Genomic DNA, 19,040 nt, shown 5'->3' with positions numbered 1-19,040 from the left:
ATCAATTTTTCAGATGCGATTTGAGACTTGTTAGAAAAGGTATAAAAATTAATTAACATTTTAAAATAATATTAAAAAAAAAAAAAAAAATCTGAAAACAAAATAAATTAAATTTATGATAAAGCTATGTTTTAGTGAAAACGGAGACTACTGCATTATAATAATATATTAAAGAACAAGCCAAAGCGAATATGTAAATAAACAAAAACATAAATATAGCAAATAAATTATATAGTAACAGTAAATGTGATACATGATATGATTGCAGCGTACCTATTGCGAATATTGATCAGAATAAGGCAGAAAAATGCTTTTCAAAAGCGTAAATAGGAAGCTAAGGATATTAGTTATAGGCATGTGTATTAAACAACACGTATGACTGATTGGACAATATTAACCTATAGTTCTCAATTATCTGTTATTATTTATGTTATATTGTGTCATATAATATTATATTGCATATTATTTTTACTTTTTATTAATATTAATACTATTATATTATTTTATTTCGCTTCATTGACAAAAACGCATTTCTCGAACTGTACCCATCATATTTTCTTTGCGCTTTGTAATAAAAATATAATAATATTATATAATATTATATACGAATACGATATACCCATACACATACTCGTTCGTGTTGTCGGTTTTCGCTTTGGTGGCTTCGACCAACGATTTAACGCTCGTTAAACGTTTTGAATAATAATAATAATAATAATGATTATAATAACGTGTCGGTCGTGTGTTTTTTTCTTCTTCTTTTTCTCGCTTGGCCGACTCTCACAACCATCTCTCTCGTCTCGGGCATCGTCTGCACACACACACACACACACACACACACACACACACATTGACACGGGTAGGTGTTATATTATTATATTTGTCATTAATGTCGGCGGAGGCGCCTGCCAGGAAAAAAAAATGTTCCATGATGGGGGCCCCGCGCTGGAGGGGGCGGAGCCGAATCGACGCGGGGGCGGACACGGGCCGGCCGACCGGTGCCGACCGCGGACGAGCCGCCGGCCGAGCGCCTGGCGCCAGAGTACTACGGCACACCGGCCCCGGGCGCACACACTGTTTACAGACGACGTACGCGCACGCCACACGGTCGATCGGAGACGCATCTCGTACGAATCGGATTACGAACTTTTTTTTTCTTCTTTAAATATATTTAAGTATCATCGTCAAATCTGATTTTTTCCTCACTCTGCCTCTTCTCTACCACCGTCGCCAATCGCGCCAATCCGTTACCAAATAATTGCTGCAGTCCACGAGGATTTCGGTCTATGTTTGAGTTTTTTTTCTCATCGTCTTTATAATTATAATTAATATTAAATTTCGAGTTTCCCTCGAAAAAAAACGTACGATAAGTTTTCAAACGGACGGATATTCGGACGATTTCCTAGACGTCGACCGAGTGTGTTTTCCAAATCTCAACTCTCATATATTTTGCATCAACGGACCATGTGCCTGTTCAAAATTGTCACAACGATCGACGATAAAGGTACGATTTATATTATTTTTTAATTTTATTTTGTTCAATTATACGACATATTAAATTATATAAGTTAAAATATGATCGACGTCGATACGATTTATTTAATCAGTATATCGATACTTTTGGACAAAATAATTAACTAAATTTAATTATATGAGGTTAAGATTTTAGTTTTATGAATAGGATTTATTGCCTTAATATACAATTAAAATGTTAACGAAGGGTATTACAATTTTACAAAGTTCAGAGACTTTATTATAATATTATGTGTGCAGTAAATGAATTAAGAATATTATGTTAAGATGCCAACGGTACATACAAAAGAATTTGTTTAGTGACCGTTTACCTTGAACGTATAATATAAGTACTCACGTTAGATCTGTTTGATAACTGTAAAAAAAATGTATTTTCACCTACGCTCATACACCCAAGTATTCGTTAAGGTATAATAGATATATATTTTTAAATCAATGTATTTAATGCGATATAGTATAGCATAAACAAACTCGTGTAATATTGGATTCGTTTTAAATGGACGCGCGTTGTGTACTAAGTTGATCGTATGATCTTAAAAATTAATTTTAAATATATATATATATATATTAAATCGAGTAGGTATATGTAAATACGATGGTAATGAGTTGCTTACAATTCAATATTTAAGATCTACATGGTTGTATTATAAAGGAAAAAATGCTTTACCTTATTTATTTTAAATGTTTAAACTATACGTGATATAGCATATTATATATTATATATGTATAGTAAAAATAGTATATAGTATATATATGTATTATATGGATTTAAATGAGGAGTAGTATTAAAACAAATTAAATATGACCGTTCACAAAAATAGAGTTTAAAATAAGTATATAGGTAGTTAGTTTCAAAGGTTTTGTTTTTTGAGACTGCAATAGTAATCTTTTTATATAATGTATTTGTTATATTGAACTGCAGTTTTCCTCTTGGCTACTACAGCCACCGCCAGCTCCCATTGATAACGTTTGATCGAGTATACCGTTCATAAAATATCATGTAGACGTATTATCAGGTCAGTTAACTTGGACGTTGGGTGGATTCGTTGAAAATCACATTTCGTCTATATGTATTATTATATGTGTGTGTATGTGTGTGTGTGTGTGTGTGTGTGTGTCTATATGCGAAGTGCTCAATACAGTAATACGTATATATATATATATATATGTATGTATATTGATATTGTTGCCTCGAGTCAAAGACAATTTTAACGACAAACAAACTACAACAATGGCACGTATCGGTGCAGAGTACACGCATTCCGTACATATATGGTTTTCGACGCGTCGTCGATTCAAACACACGCGTGCACATATATTGCAAATTGTTTACAAAGCAGCGTTACTGCAGATTATTATAATAGGAGCCGAGACACTGCAAAGTAATTGCAGCGCGCCGTCGATAACAACAAAAAAAGGCGATATTTTTACATGAATAACTCGCGTTTAACGTGCGTAAATACTAAATGCCATATATTATTATAAATGTTTAACGTTGCAATAATAATTTATATAAATAATGTAGCATGGAACTCGAAGCATTCGAAAGTTTCGTTTTCCTGCAAGTTCGGATGACGGTCGTCGCCTTACGTATCGTTTGTTGTGATCAAATATATAAACATAACACATATATTATATCACTTCCACCGTTATACCTGTACACTTCAACGATAACTTTGCAGACGTTATACATAGGTATAAAATTCCAAGTATGCATTATTACGTGACCGAGTTTAATGGGGACCAATTTGTCGGTCCGCAACCAGGTAATTTCGAGTAATCCGACGCCTTGGCGGTACGGTCACGTTTTAATACTCCTTTTATTGTTATAATATTATATATACCTATGTGATGTGTGTGTGTGTGTAATATATGTATAGGTACGTGCGTGTGCCTGTGCAGTGTAATTTTTTATTTCGCTTTAGCTGTATAATAATATATGTCTTTTACACAAAAAAAAAAAACACAGCTTGGACGAATTTATTGAGGCAGTGATGCCCTTTGTACAACAGCACGTTAACCGCTGCGTAATATATATTATATATTTTTATAAAGGGGTGACCAGGTAAACTGTCAACAAAAGTTATCATTCTTTTTTATAATAGATTTTTTATTATTATTATAGTAATGTAGTATTTGCGTCACCCAAGGGATGTATGTGCTGCAGGTTCACTTGGACCGTATGATTAGCGTGGGAATAACAGGAGCATGAATAGTCACAATAATAATAATAGGCGCCTATATAATACATTATAAGAGTATAATATAGGAGTAAATCGTCGTTGATGATGCAGGGGATCGTATTTATTTGAGGGTATAATAAAATATAATTCCAGACATAAATATCCCGTTTAAATAGATTAATGTCATGTATTCATTAAACTTATAAACGTATATCTACAAAAAATATTGCTATTATAGTCATGATAGTAAATTATTATTATAATTTTAAAACCATTTTTATTTTTGTATACAATTTATAAGACTTCAAGATTTGCATTTAGGAATAAAGTACATAAAATTGAACTAAAGCCTGTATTTTAAAATTGAAATTGTATTAAATAATAATAACTAAAGAAGAAATTAATACGTAAATTAATTATATATTATTATATTATTGAATTTGGGACCTGCTAAATAGTCACTTTTAATTGTTTTTAATGTTGTATATAATATTTATTTTGTCAAACGTTTACGTAATTATATTTTAAACAGCTGACAAAACTAATTTTTTTTTTCATCGTCAATTAACCGTGTTATTATAAATTTCTAATATTAAATTAAAATAAATATATTATAATTAGAAGTTTTATGGAGTTACCGTCTTACACCTATTAAATAATTATTAATTTATATACATGAAATATTCAATTTAAATATATTTTTAGAATCTACACTGTAGAATCCAACTTCCAAAATTGTATACTATACATAGTATATTATATTATTATTGTAATAAAAACGAAATTTACATTATACATATTATTAAGAATTCCCAAGTACAAAAGCTTTTAAACATAAAATTAATTCAGTTGTTTTAAAATAAATTACATTTCTATAATAATATATTGTATACTGTACTATCAATGAATATGACAGATAGGTTCATAAAATGTACATAGGAAAGAATTATTATAAATTTCAAAACAAGTTTAGCAGTAAAAATACAATTATGTATTATAATAAAACATAACAAAACGATAAACATGTTGTTATAAGAATCACCCTGTATACAATATTTTCTAATTTACCCATACCGTTTTACAGACGAGTGTACAAGCCAATTTCAAATGAGCGCGTCGTAACTCATAAATCACCCACGGCAGACGTAATTTAAAAATTATTATTATATTGTGCCTCGTCCCGACGCCCATCGTGGAGCAAATCGGATGATGATGATGATGATGGTGTTGATAATGATGATGATGATAATGATAATGATGATAATAATAATAATAATAATAATATTAATAACAATAATAATAATACTTCATTGGCCTCGAGGAATGATCGATTTGCATTCAATTATTTATATATAAATATCAAAAAACGAATTTTCATTTTCAACAATGAATTTCTAGAAATATACCCTGACATTGTTCCAATTTTTGGTTTATTATTATTATTTTTTTTTTAAAACTCGTCACTCGGCCAGCAGGCGGGTTAATAATAGAGATTGGCCAATTGTTTCTGGCACCACTTAATAACCATATGCGTGCACCCCATCCGGCGGCCTGATTGATATTGACGTGTGAATCCTAATTGACAAACCTTCAGATTTTTAACAGCTATATTAACAATAATATCCGGTGTGCCGGAGGTCCTAATGACAAAATAATATTATTCAGTAAAACTTTTTTTAGAAAGCACTTTTTGTTTTTGAAAATAATGCTGACACTCCTGATAATTGCTTTTTCACTGTAAAAAACAACTTAACATTACATACCTACGTATATAAATTATTAACCTTATATTCTTACTTTTTTTATCCCTCATTGTGTAAATATAGGAAGACAAATTCAATTGTTCATTTTCTCACTGTAATTTACAAAAAAATTACAATTACGCTTTGCATAATATTATATAATTCACTGGAACAACTATTATATTATTTTATGGTATAGTCAGCAATATATTTTATTTGCGTAGGTAAAATAATAAACATATAACTCTTTTATTTTACTTCTCATTTATAATGGTTTTTCAAACATAAACACAAATGCACAATATATTGTATTATATTATATATTTATATGTATGTATAGTTTATGAGTACACAAGAGAACAAAAATTGTTGTCTATAATCAGAAAATTACATAGTCGTACAATTTATTTAGATCAACATTTATTTCAAAGTACGTGCTGAATGCAGTAAGGCTACATTAGAATCAGGAAAACAGTCTATCTCTAAAATGTGTTAGGTTATTCGTATTTATGTTATTATTCATTTCCAATGGTGGTGATAGACGAAACACATAGGTAATTTGTATTAAAATAAAAATCAATAAATTTCACGTTATTCGTGGAATAATAATTTCATGCTGCAGTATGAAGTCCCTATATAATATTAATTAACGTATTAAAAATTAATGCTGGTCAGAAGTGTCGTGTTATATAATCCGTTATCCAACTGTAGTAGGTACAGACACTGTGTTTCTTTATTTTAATTAAATTTTTTTTATCGTATTCTAAAAATGTTCAAATATGTATTAAGATGTATTAAATGTAAGTAAAAGCAGTATTTCATTTTATCATCATACCTACATAATGTGTACTATATATACTCAATTTATATAGGTGTCAAAGTGATTTGAATATAACACTCGAAACTCGTAAACTACTGTTAAAAAATGCAAAAAACTTTTACTGTTAAAAATCTAAGTGTAATATATGTATATAGACTTAAAGGTGTATTGTTTTATGATTATACGTGGTCGTAATCTGTTTAAAACGCTGTCAGAAATCGGTAGTTTTGCACAGATGAAAAACGCAAACAGAAAAACTTCGATTTCCTCTTCGGTCGTCGTAAAACACCGCGGGTAAACGTATTTATATGTATTATGTATGCATATATGGGTATTTTAATACATAATAATAATATAGTGATATATATATATATATATATATATATATATATATATATATATATAAATATTTATAATGAGGTCGTTATTATACAACGACCGCGACGCGTCGACTAGACAAGTTTTTCCAGCGGCAATAAAATTCGAATTAAACGCGACGCGTCGCAAGATAGGGTTAGAAAAGGATTAAAAAATAAAAAAATAATAATAAAAAATATCACATATTTTTAAGGATTCTTTCTCTGCGTGTTCCATTCATGACTTCCCACGGAGCCTCGGGGTCGTTTCCATTCATGCCCGATGAACGCATACACATAATATTATTATATATAGTTAATAGTTATACATATATAATATATATACACACGAGGACGCGTGGGCGCCCGCATTACCTACGTTCGCCGTCGCTGTCGCCGCCACAGCAGCATACCGTTCCTAAAATTAATAATAATAATAATGAAACGGAAAAATCTCATAAATTCGTGTCTCGGAAAGGCGTTTTGAACAAATCGTCTGTGTGTACATACAACGCACGCGCGTTCGTGGAGTGATTTTTTTATTTAATTTTTTTTTTTTTTGCGCGCGCGATCCGATCCCGACAGAGGTGAGACGAAAACACACGACACTCTCTTTTTGCACACACTCACTCACATGATAATCGCTCAGACATACGCGACAGTACGTTCACCCATATTATATAGGTAGGTAGGTACCGCGATAACGGTATATATACCTACTGCGCCTGAAGACGACGACGACTGCTGCTGTGACGTTTACGTTGTTATTATTATTATTATTACTATTATTACGCACGTCGATGTCGACGTCGAAACGATATCGGTAGAGAAAAAAAGTATTAGATCGTCGCAACGATAGAAAATACACATTTGAATAAAAAAAAAAAATAATCGAAACGGCAGTATAATATTATATTATTATGTGAACTGTAAACGCGACAGTTGCTGAATTGATGAACGTGCGCAATTACATTCTAGTACAATATATTATGACATTAATGCGATGTATGCGTCGTGTTTTATATTGACTGTAGGGCGTCATATGCATAATGTGCGTGAAAAAAATTAATTAATAATTGTGATTTTGACGGAAGTGTTAGTATGCGAGAAAACATATTATTATTGTATTATAATATATTATAAATAAAATAAAACTATTAAAATACTAGAATTCATTTTGCGCGTTTTCCGAGGTGGTGACGATGTAGTGTGGTACACGTGCGCGCGTGTATACACTTAGATTTTTTTTATGATAATAATAATATCATAAATATGATTTACGACAGTTTACGAAATCTGTACCGCGGTTACAGTAGGTAACGATAATGTAATATTATGGTACATATAATACATAAAGCGGGCGCGGGATTCGCGATTTCTAATGTTTCTTAAAAAATTCACGGCCGACACATAGTAATATAATATTTTAATATACATTACGCGAGTAGTACTATATATATGCGAACGGTCAAATGTGTTATTCTATCTTATGACGTATAAAATAATAATATGTTAAATGATATGGGGTACTCGTCGTATACCCGGGCAATAGGCCAAACGTCTGTGATGTCGGCGCCACTCACGGAGACTTCAATAATAATAATATAAAAACGGAATATTTGCAAGATTATTCGATATTTTTAACTACAGTAGTGAAACCGCACTATAAAAACCATGATTTATTTTGGCATGAGTTTTAAAATTCGTTGTCAATTTGTTGGTATTTAAAATATTAATTTTTGACTTTATATATATGTATGCTTTTGAAAATAAACAAGACAGAAGATTGATCCATATAATTATAACAACAATAATAATAATATTTTAATTATAAATTTTGTTTACTAATAATTTACATTAATTTTATTAATGGAATTGCAAACTGTCGAGTTTATTGATCAAAATGTATAATTCTTTCGTCAATCATACCGATGGACCTAATATAATGATTAAACCTTTGAAAATTAATATGACATTTTTATTTCGTCTACTTGATTTTTATAATTCGTTTGCTTTATAACAACTTGGTTTAATATTGAAATTGCATGAAAGTTTAAATGTTGCAGGTTATTTTAAATTTAAATAAAAAAATTAATAAAATGTGGCCTGATCGATTGATATTTATTAATGAATTCAAATTAGTTTTCGAAAGTCGTATTAATAGGTTCGTTAGTATAATTTAAAAATAATTTATGTATTTTAATTGAAATTATTGACTGTTTGGATTTTCTAAAATATGGTTTAAATTAGAAAAAACTGTTAAAATATTGTTATCTCAACGTTATATTACTTATTACATAATTTTTCTAAGAAAACTAATTGTTTTCATATTATTAGTTTTGCATTTGTTTTTTATATGTAGTGTCATACACGAAGGTTGAGAGTACAATGTTAAGTAAAATTATATAATACTTATGATATAAACAGTTAAAAATGTGTGATTTCGATTATTATATTTTGTTTTAACTTTTAAGTACTAGCTAGACTATGATGCGCATTAATTATTTTCTTATTATACAAAAAAATAGTATTACATTATTGCAGAATTTCAATTATACAGCTGCAATACACCATTGCAATGTACGAACGGTTCAGTTCAATTAAGGTCAAAATGTACGAAAGCCAATAAATCGTGTAAGTTATAATAATATGACTACATTCAGTATAATTTATGTTGTGAATATAATTTTAATGACAATATATTATTATTACTTATTGAAGAATAAAATAAAATGTAAATATTATAATGAATTATCAATGTATTATGAAAAAAAAAACCATACATTGAGAGAGAAAAATAAGGAAAACACAATTTTATTCATATATATATATTATAATGTAATAACATATTTGCATGTATACATTTTGCAAATGAGTCATGGTGTATCTACCTAAATATACATATAAAAATATAATGCAATATGTTTATTATGTTTATCCTTGAGTTAATACATTTCTAATCTTATTTTTTTTTCATTTAGTCATTAATAAAATAGTTACTATTCCTACTTATAACTTTTGAACGGAAAACGTAATAAAATTGCACTTTTATTCATTCTATTAAGTTAAGTTGTAACATTGACTGTTGTGAATTAAATCATCTTATACGCGTATATATTATTACCATGACTGACGAGGATAATCAATATTAGAAAGATTTAACTGAATGTTTCGTAAGTGAAATAATATAATGTTATAACATTAAAAAATTTAAAACTTTGAGTAGGTAGTAAAGAAAAAACATTCAGTACACTATTTAGTCAGTTAATTATCTGGTAAATCGAGTTAAAAATATATTGATTTAAAAATCAGAACGCTGAAATCTGTATATTATATTACCATTAAAAGTGTATTGTAAGTTTATTTTTGTATTTACAGATATAGTATTAATAATTGTTATTTACGTTATAGGCACTAATTTATTTAATAATAATATATGACAAGTAATCAATGTCATTTTATGAAACATACATAGATAGATCACACTTTCTGCTCCTGGTTATAATTGGAATTTGGTTTTTTTTTATGTATTTATAATTATATATGTGTTAACAATTTTAATAATATTGGTATCAAATAAAACGAGAAATTAATTTGACTAAGTATTTAAAATGTAAATCAAGATTAATGTGGATTATCAGAGAGGAGCTTTTTATCCCAAAAGCCGAATTTGAAACAATTTAAACCTCACTCTTCGCTCGTCGGTCATGTTTGAGTAGATACGCCATTTACATCATTCAGAAAAAATAACTTAATGCGATTGTCTTATAGGTTATCTATTATTATATTAGGCAACTGCAGCCAACGATTCTATTGCAAGTAAGTGAGTATTGAAGCATCGTTGTCAGCTTATTGCTTTATATGTATATAACAATAACAATAAAAGAGATGATTCAATTTGAGTCCCTAGATATTTGATCTCCTAAATTATTCACGAGTTTGGTTCACATTGTTATTTGATAATACTTGAATTTGATTCGCAGTCACAACAAGTGTTAGACGGAGTATTTAATTTTAAGCTAAACCTATGTTTTATAACGATTTATTATTTATTTAATTTATATTTTACTTCAGAGTTCAGCCATATAAATAAATAAAAAAAAAAGAAATATTTTTATACATGCTCTGTTTTACAAGTGGAGAATTTATTGATGCTATTTTATTCTATGAAAGATGTAGTTTAAGATATTGTAATAATGGGAATTTTTATGTAAATTTAATGTTATAATTAATAAAATAATTATTTTGTTATCATGGTTATCAAAGTTTAAACAGTCTTCGCTTAGAATCATTTTTTTATCTTATAAGTACAATTGGTTGTCATTGAATTCAAACAATGAAATCCATTTTAGTGAATTACTCAGTAACAAGTTAAACTCAATAGCCAATGTACCTATAACAGAATTAACATATTACCCCCTTTTTTTTTATATTATCAATATACACAACTACGCAGTACATAAATTAATTTACCTACGAACCAATTTATGTTTATTCGTCTAAATAATACTTTTTTGTGGAATAAACACTTGTCCAAACACCACCCTCATAGTTAACTTGCCTATAATATGATCTATAATGTCTTCCCCATTAGAATCAATAATTCATGTTCTTAGTAAAATATCTCGAGACTCAAATTATGTCATTTCTGAAATTTTAGATCCAATTTGAGGTCATCTCTAATAAATGCTTAAATTTTTATTTACTCACTTACTATTTTATTTACTTGATACGCATAATGATAATATATTATTAGAGCAGGTACCTGATGTATATATTATAATTTATAACATATTGATATATTATACAGTTTCGTTCACAAGATCTATAATATTTAAAACATTTACACAGCTGATTTATTCTACATAAAAATAATATATTTTCCATGATATTAATTTTAATCCAGCTGTGTACATTTATATATATATATATATATATATATATATTACCTACTACCAAAAAACGTAACGAGAAACGTCCGTTTTTAACACTTACCTGTATACGTATTTATACTTACAGTTTGTTTATGTATTGCGTTGTTATTATTATTATTATTATTGAGTATTATAACTTACGTGTGTTATTCAAATTCACCACGCATTCCTCAGACAGATATAATCGGTATTCTCCCGCGGCTGGGTCTTCTTTCACAGCAAAGCGTTTATACGCCATACTGGTACCCTCTTAGTTTTTTTTCACCGATCAGCTATCATCTCGGTTTCTTTCTGTTACACGCCGCCGCGGTGTCTTAGACGTACGCTCATATATAGGTTTTCGTGTAAAAATAAAATAGTATTAAATATGTTACATACGCTGCATATTATACGCATAACGTGTAAAAACGTAATATTGGTCGTCTGCGAGATAATTTAATGTTATAAAATAATGTTAGACGACGCATTTTTTATCAGTAATTTGTCGCCGATCTTCCCCATTTCGTGCGACCAAGGATTCCGTCCGGTGTACACACTTATCTACATGTCGATGATTAAGCGCACGCATGTACGATGTTTAGTAGACTATGAGTTTTTAAAATAACTCATTAACATTTTATGTAAATAATATGCGGTGTATCGGTTATTAAAAATTGTCTAAATATATAATATTAAGAATAGTTCAACTTCATGTTATCGTAAAACAATAAGTAAGACCTAATTCAAGCATGTAAATAAAGTTAAAGTAGGTACTTAATTAAAACATTCAAAACGGTGATCACGCCAGCGACATTGTTTTCATAATTATTATCATAACTGATATTATTTATAATACAATGTATCTACTATCAACGTAGATATTATATAATTTTTGATATTTTTCAAATTTTTTAAAACTAAAAGATTTTGAATTAAAAATTTATTTTATACATTAATTGTTACTTTTTTATCTTATTACGTTTTTTTAAATTAAAGAAAGCAATAATTATATTATTACATTATGTGTTATATCTTAACTGGTGATCCTAATATTCAAATATACTTATAACTTATAAGCATCCATTTAAATGTTTGGTAAACATCTATATATATCTATAGGTACTATTTTAGTTATTAATACAGACGATTACGTGAAAATTTATCGTTTTAATTCATTCATTTTTATGTTAGGAATAAAAATAATAGCTTCAAAACTATTGTACGTGATTAAAATGATTTAAAAAATGAACTACCTATTCACATTTTTAATTTGTATGATATGTTTGCAATATTTTTTATGATTTCAAAGTCATTATTGTTATATTATGTAGACAATAGACAGGTAACATTATACAATAACTACTATACTACATATTATTGCATTATACCTAGCACGTGTAATGTATATTATTAACAAAACTAAATAATTGAAGCATCGTTTTCTCAGTGAATTTTTACTATGAATGTACTATGTAAAGGTCTGTGCCAGTATAATATGTGCAGCCGTTGCAAGGGACTAGCAGGGTAAGAATAGCTAAACATAAACTAACTGCAAGTAGTAAAATGTAAGGACATTGTTGCTATTATAGTTATTATATTTAGGTACCTATTTGCTGTACTTTTTATACACACACACACACTATCGTGTGTGAAATATATTAACGGGACGTCTATTGCCGGGACAGCGAAAGGAAAAAAACCTACTTACTAAAAGTATGTAATGTAATAATATGAAGTCCATAGGCTTTCGATACGTTTTATAAACCAGAAAATATTATTTACTAAATACCTATTTACATACACAATATTATAATATATTGTGTATACACTTGGCGCGTTGTTGATTTCCGCTATCTCTCCCGTTCAATGGTAATAATAATAATAATACCTATAATACGCATAATATTGGAGCATATATTGCGGCGGAGTCCATCCTACGAAACAACCCATATTCGTCGGTATAGTACGCCCATATGAACTGGAATGTAAATTCAAATATAAAAAAAGGGTGGGATGACGATATCATTATTATCATCATTTGTTTTCCTCTCCACTACGGTTTTATATGGCATATACGCAGTTTGTTGTCAGTGGCACTATTTCCAAGATTGTCTCCCTCGCATCTTCGATATTAAATAGAGGTGATTCATTATTAGCCAAGTATGCTCAACTCCGTTTCATCCTTTAATAATGATTTTATTTGAATTTTCAAGTGTCTTACTATAACTTCCCAATGTATATTATCGAATATTTATACATTGATTTATTTTTATTGTCAGTGTAAGAAGTGTCTTGTGGTTTAGAAAATATGAAGGGGAATACGACTATTTATTAAGAAATATCATGGTAATTATCTTATATTTTCCTTAAAAAATTATAAGTTTAAAGTGTCAAATAGGTTTTTGATTTGTATTTATGCAGAGGTATAACTCAGCATATTAAGTGTTTTAACCTATAGGTTAAAATGATAATATTTTAGGCTATTTCATATTTTATTATATTGGTAACGAAACATACAAATAAACCAAAAAAACAACATGTTTTGTTAATTTAAAATATATATACGATAATAGTTTCCAGAAAAATATAAGGGAAAAAATAAATTACTCTGATTATTACTCAGTGTAGTATATGAGGTAGGTACATATTGTTTATTCGGAAACAATATATGTATATTAATATACAATAAAATATAAGTAGATAAATTACTATTTGTATGTTTGTCAGTTTATTTTTTTATTATTTATTATTTTTATTACATATTGTAATATTATCGCGGTGTGCGCATGCGATAATAGTTAATTAATCTATATAAAATTGAAAATAATAATAATCATTATATAATACTACATGTTATCCAGATAAAATTTTTACAATATTAGGTATAAATGATTTGCATACGCAGGAAATCTCTATGCGAACGATTGATTTCGCGAAGTTATTTGTCATTGCTCGACGATTGTTGACGCCTATACGTGCAATATAGTCGCATGCCACAGTTACGATATCACGGACACTACAGGTGACTACAACTACAACAGTCGAATAAAAAATATTTATATAATATATAATACTGGGTGATTCTTTTTACCGTAAACACTCATTATCTCAAAAAATATTGAAGTTTTTGGAAATACTTTCTTTTACGTGATTATAAGTTGTCACGATATTCGCAAACAACATTTTTTTAAGTCATATTTTTGTTATTTCTTTCGTTATCATTTTTAAGATTTTTGAATAACGGGCAAAACAATTTTTAATTTCATATTTCCAAGTAAAATTTTTTTCAGTGTACTTTTACGTATAAATTTAGTTTTCTAACGAGTAATCAATCGTTGTATATTAAGTTAGAGTTGCAGATAAGTAATACATTTTTGTTGGGTACCCACCACCCACTTCTGTGTCACACCAATCCGCTCTATTATATATTTAGAAAAAATTATAAGTCGTTCAAAATTAATTATTCTGTTTTGTGTATTTATTTTTTATTTTACAATATATTACATATCTTCGCGGCGTAATGAGTACTGCGACGGCAGAGTAACGCAGTTTCCTTACTCTGTGGGTGCTGCTTCAGCGCATTATACGATAATAATTATTATATTGTATTTGCTCTGTGACTAAAGTTAAGTCGTAATTCTCAATAGTAATACGTCAAGCCATAAAATGAAAATAATATAGCATAATATATTATTATACTAATATGTAAACCGATTACAATATCATTACAGTCGACTGTTTACCGCACGTATTAAGTAATGTCATACGAAATCGGTTTTTTCCTCTTTCACTATAAACTGTACTTTTGCCGTAATACACACTGTATTGCGAATCGGAGTATACCTGATTTTAACTGCTGAAAACTTAAACTAATAATATTATATCCATAGACAAAATAGATTATGTTTAAATTTGATTATCTGCATACGTTTAATATTGTATTAAGTCTTTGTGGGTAGGTAACTTCAACATTTTTATAATATTATGATTTATGACAATTAATTTTTTTTTTTAATTTTTGTTGTTATTATGAATCTAGATAGGCGATTTTTACAAGGTTATTTAGGAAGATGATAATACAAGCAAAATTAATATTGTTTAGTTTCATAATAATAATAGTACCTATCTAGTATCTATTTAATACGTCATATTATTATAATATCTAATCTGTATAATAATTTAAGTACAATGCCATCAATATTTAAAAACATAGGGAACAGACATTTTATGGAAACAATTATGGTATTATTGACGTATTAATGAACGTCAGGTCAAAATTGAGACTGTATCGTTAGTATTGTAATGTATGTTTAGTGAAAATCAATATATTTTACATTACCGGATTGGAGATTTTCTGACAAACTTGAACAAGACTCACCAATTAGGTGCGTAAAATTTTGAAATTTCTAATTGATGAAAATTTGAAAAAATAGTTTTTAAGTTATTTAACTTTCTTATAATAATAAGGATTATAATAGGTCGGAGATCCACATGATAATACGTTTGAAAGCATCGAATCCAAACGGCTCCCGTCTACATTTTAAAAATTCAAAAATTCAGAATTGTAATATTATTTATGAGTGAAATAAAATATAGGGGTGAGTACGATTGATGCCCTGTATATATCTGTGTTCTACACATTAAAATATGATATGATATGATATATATACATGTGTGTAATGTTGTGTTGCGCGCGTGTGGTCACGGAGTGGAAAATTAAAAATGTTTTTTTTTTGGATCTCTGCCCGCTGCAAAACCGTATCGCGATAATATATCAAATCGTGGTGCGGAAAAGTCCATCGCATGCTCTGGCCTCGTCGTGTGTTTTGGTTAGGCTCGGCGGTGGCGTTTAAATAATTACAATGACGCGTATGCGTCCGTTTAATGATGAATTACTGTACGTTATTTTATAATGCTGCGAAGTAGTGTGAATCGTTTACGTGCACGCTATCATGAATAATGTAATGCATTGCTATTAAACTACATGTATTATACTGTAATATTATTTGATTTATACGAACTATGCGACGTGCTTGTCGCCACTGTTATTATTACGTCATTAATACGATATAATGTGGCGTCATAATATTATAATACATTAAAATACTGTTTTGATATTAAATTAAAACGTTTGATAATAGATACAAAATTAGTAAATATTTAAATTAATATTAATAAAATAATACATCATACATCGGTGATCTGTCCATGCACTACAGTTAGTGAGTACAATGATCAGGTATATTATAAATCGTTTATTCAACTTAAATATCATTTAAGTGGAATATGATCCCATACCTTCCCACCGTCTCAATAAAAATGTCTAATAAAAAGATAAAAAAAACTATTTAACCATCGGATTTGGAATTAGATTATCAAGAATATAGATTATTGATTTAATTGTGTATTATTTGCTGTACCTAAGCTGAGTTTCTATCGGAAATTTGTAATTCAAAGGAATCTATGTAAGTGGCCAATACAATAATGTACCTATATGTTATTTCCACCGTTAATCCATTCTCCCACCAAAATCCATGCAACCAGTTTTGAAGTTCTAACCCATTTATGTCTAAAGATTATTTAAAATAAACTTTTAACTAAAAAATATAACTACATAACTATATTAATCTTTACTAAAAGTGTACGATTGTGAACTTTATTATTGAATTTTAGTGTTGTATAGGATTTCAGGAATAAAAATATACGTAAGCTAGTTTCAAATACTAACGTTATATATATTAAATATATAGGTATTTTTACATAAAATTTTTAAAAAAATGTATACATTTCAAACTAGAAGGTCATAATGTAGGCTGGAAAAAATTGGATTACGGCTGCAAAAACAATGATTACTTCAAGAATAAACTACACAATAAAGCTAAAATCGTTCATGACAAAATAAACAAGTCAAGTGAAAAAAAAAAAATTGTGCAGCAACGTAAATATTTCAGTTATTGGTGTTTCAAATGTGTAATATAACACAAATTTATAAAATAGAATAATTTTTCGGTCTTCTATAAAGATTTCAGGTGTTACGGTAAATAGACAAGTCGGAATCGTAGAGAATATATATGAAAACAGAATTAAGTTTAAAAAAAAAGAAGAGAACATACGTTTACAAAATCTGTAACAAATAAGTACCTACTTTGAAAAATTCATCCGATGAAGTTTTTTTACGCATTATTATTATTGTGGTAGTATCACAAACGTTAAATAATGAAATGAAAACTTAAAAAACAATACAATATAGTAATCCGCAGATTTTCTTGCGATCCGGCGCGTTGCAGCAAAACTGCAGCAGAACTTGTCCCGCCAACAGTCGGATCACTGAGATAGGAGCGCAACAGCTTCAGTTATATATTCGTATAATAAGATACCGTTTCCGGAAACCGTCCCGCGGCGGTGGCGGCGGCGCGCATCGTCACCGCCCCCGCGCAATACCTACTACTACGCTATATAAATTACATTAATATCTGCAGCACTCCGTAACGCATAATATATATATACATAATACACACACGACTCACTTACGACGGCCACCGGCGGCGGCCACGATAATTTAATATAATGTGTGTGCGTGAGTACCTACATATAATTTTCATTATCATTATACTTGTATAGGCTGCAGTGACCGGATGTGCGAGGCGAGAGAATATAATGTATATTATAATATTAAAATGTATATATAGGAGGTACCTATACATTATGTACGACCACCGCGACGACTATAACACGGTGTGTAAACGCCTACCGACGCCGCCGCGCATCTCGCGTGTATAATATAATATATATAAATGACATATTGTACCTGCGGCGATCGCGGTCTACAGCTGCTGCGTCCGTATATATATATATATATATATATTATACCTATTATAGGTTTGTATAAAATGCATACCTGTCCGCGGATCGAGCTGAATCGTCGTCGTTCCGATTAAACCGCCACCGTTCACGGCGATTACGCTGCAGTATACTCCTCGCACACGTCTTACACATTATACCAGAGTATGAGGTATGGGTACCTAACCCATACTGCCTATCCACTATACGGTTTAATGTAATATACTGTATATAGGTGCAATATACCGGAGCCGGCCGTGAAATCGTTTGTCACGCGCCGCCGCCCGCTCGTCCGCGCTCACAATGCCAGGCTCGTCTCCGTCGCGCAGGTCTTCGCGGCCAGCCAAACCGCAGCGGCGGATAACCTCGGGTAGGGTCCGCGGCCGACGACTATAATATTGTAATAATAATAATAATATTAACAATATAAAATGTAATTCTGTATAACAATAATGTTTTATTGTTATTATTGTATATATTATCGGCGAGTCGACCGGAACAGCACTCCAGTGCTCGCATCGTGGTGTATAAACCGCATCTTGAAACGCCGACCGGAAAATCTTTCCCAGTGACATAACGCCCCTCGCGAGGTTGTGGTACATGAAAATGACTATTTCGTGATCGCACCAAATAATATGATATATTGATTAATA

General features: G+C 29.6%; 1 protein-coding gene across 1 annotated transcript in view; it reads left to right on the top strand.

Annotated features, from left to right (window-relative positions):
- The first annotated feature begins 1,056 nt into the window (after positions 1–1,056).
- LOC114123213 (noggin-like) overlaps positions 1,057–19,040 on the top strand; it is a 37,531-nt gene continuing 19,547 nt past the window's right edge. Inside the window, exon 1 of the mRNA XM_027986113.2 lies at positions 1,057–1,504. The gene's annotated coding sequence lies outside the window, so the exon portion shown is untranslated. The remainder of the gene's footprint in view (positions 1,505–19,040) is intronic.

This window comes from Aphis gossypii, chromosome 1 (assembly GCF_020184175.1).
Source record: "Aphis gossypii isolate Hap1 chromosome 1, ASM2018417v2, whole genome shotgun sequence".
Classification (NCBI taxonomy): Eukaryota; Metazoa; Arthropoda; class Insecta; order Hemiptera; family Aphididae; genus Aphis; species Aphis gossypii.
Note: the sequence above shows the minus strand (reverse complement) of the source record. Positions and strands in the feature narration are given on the sequence as shown.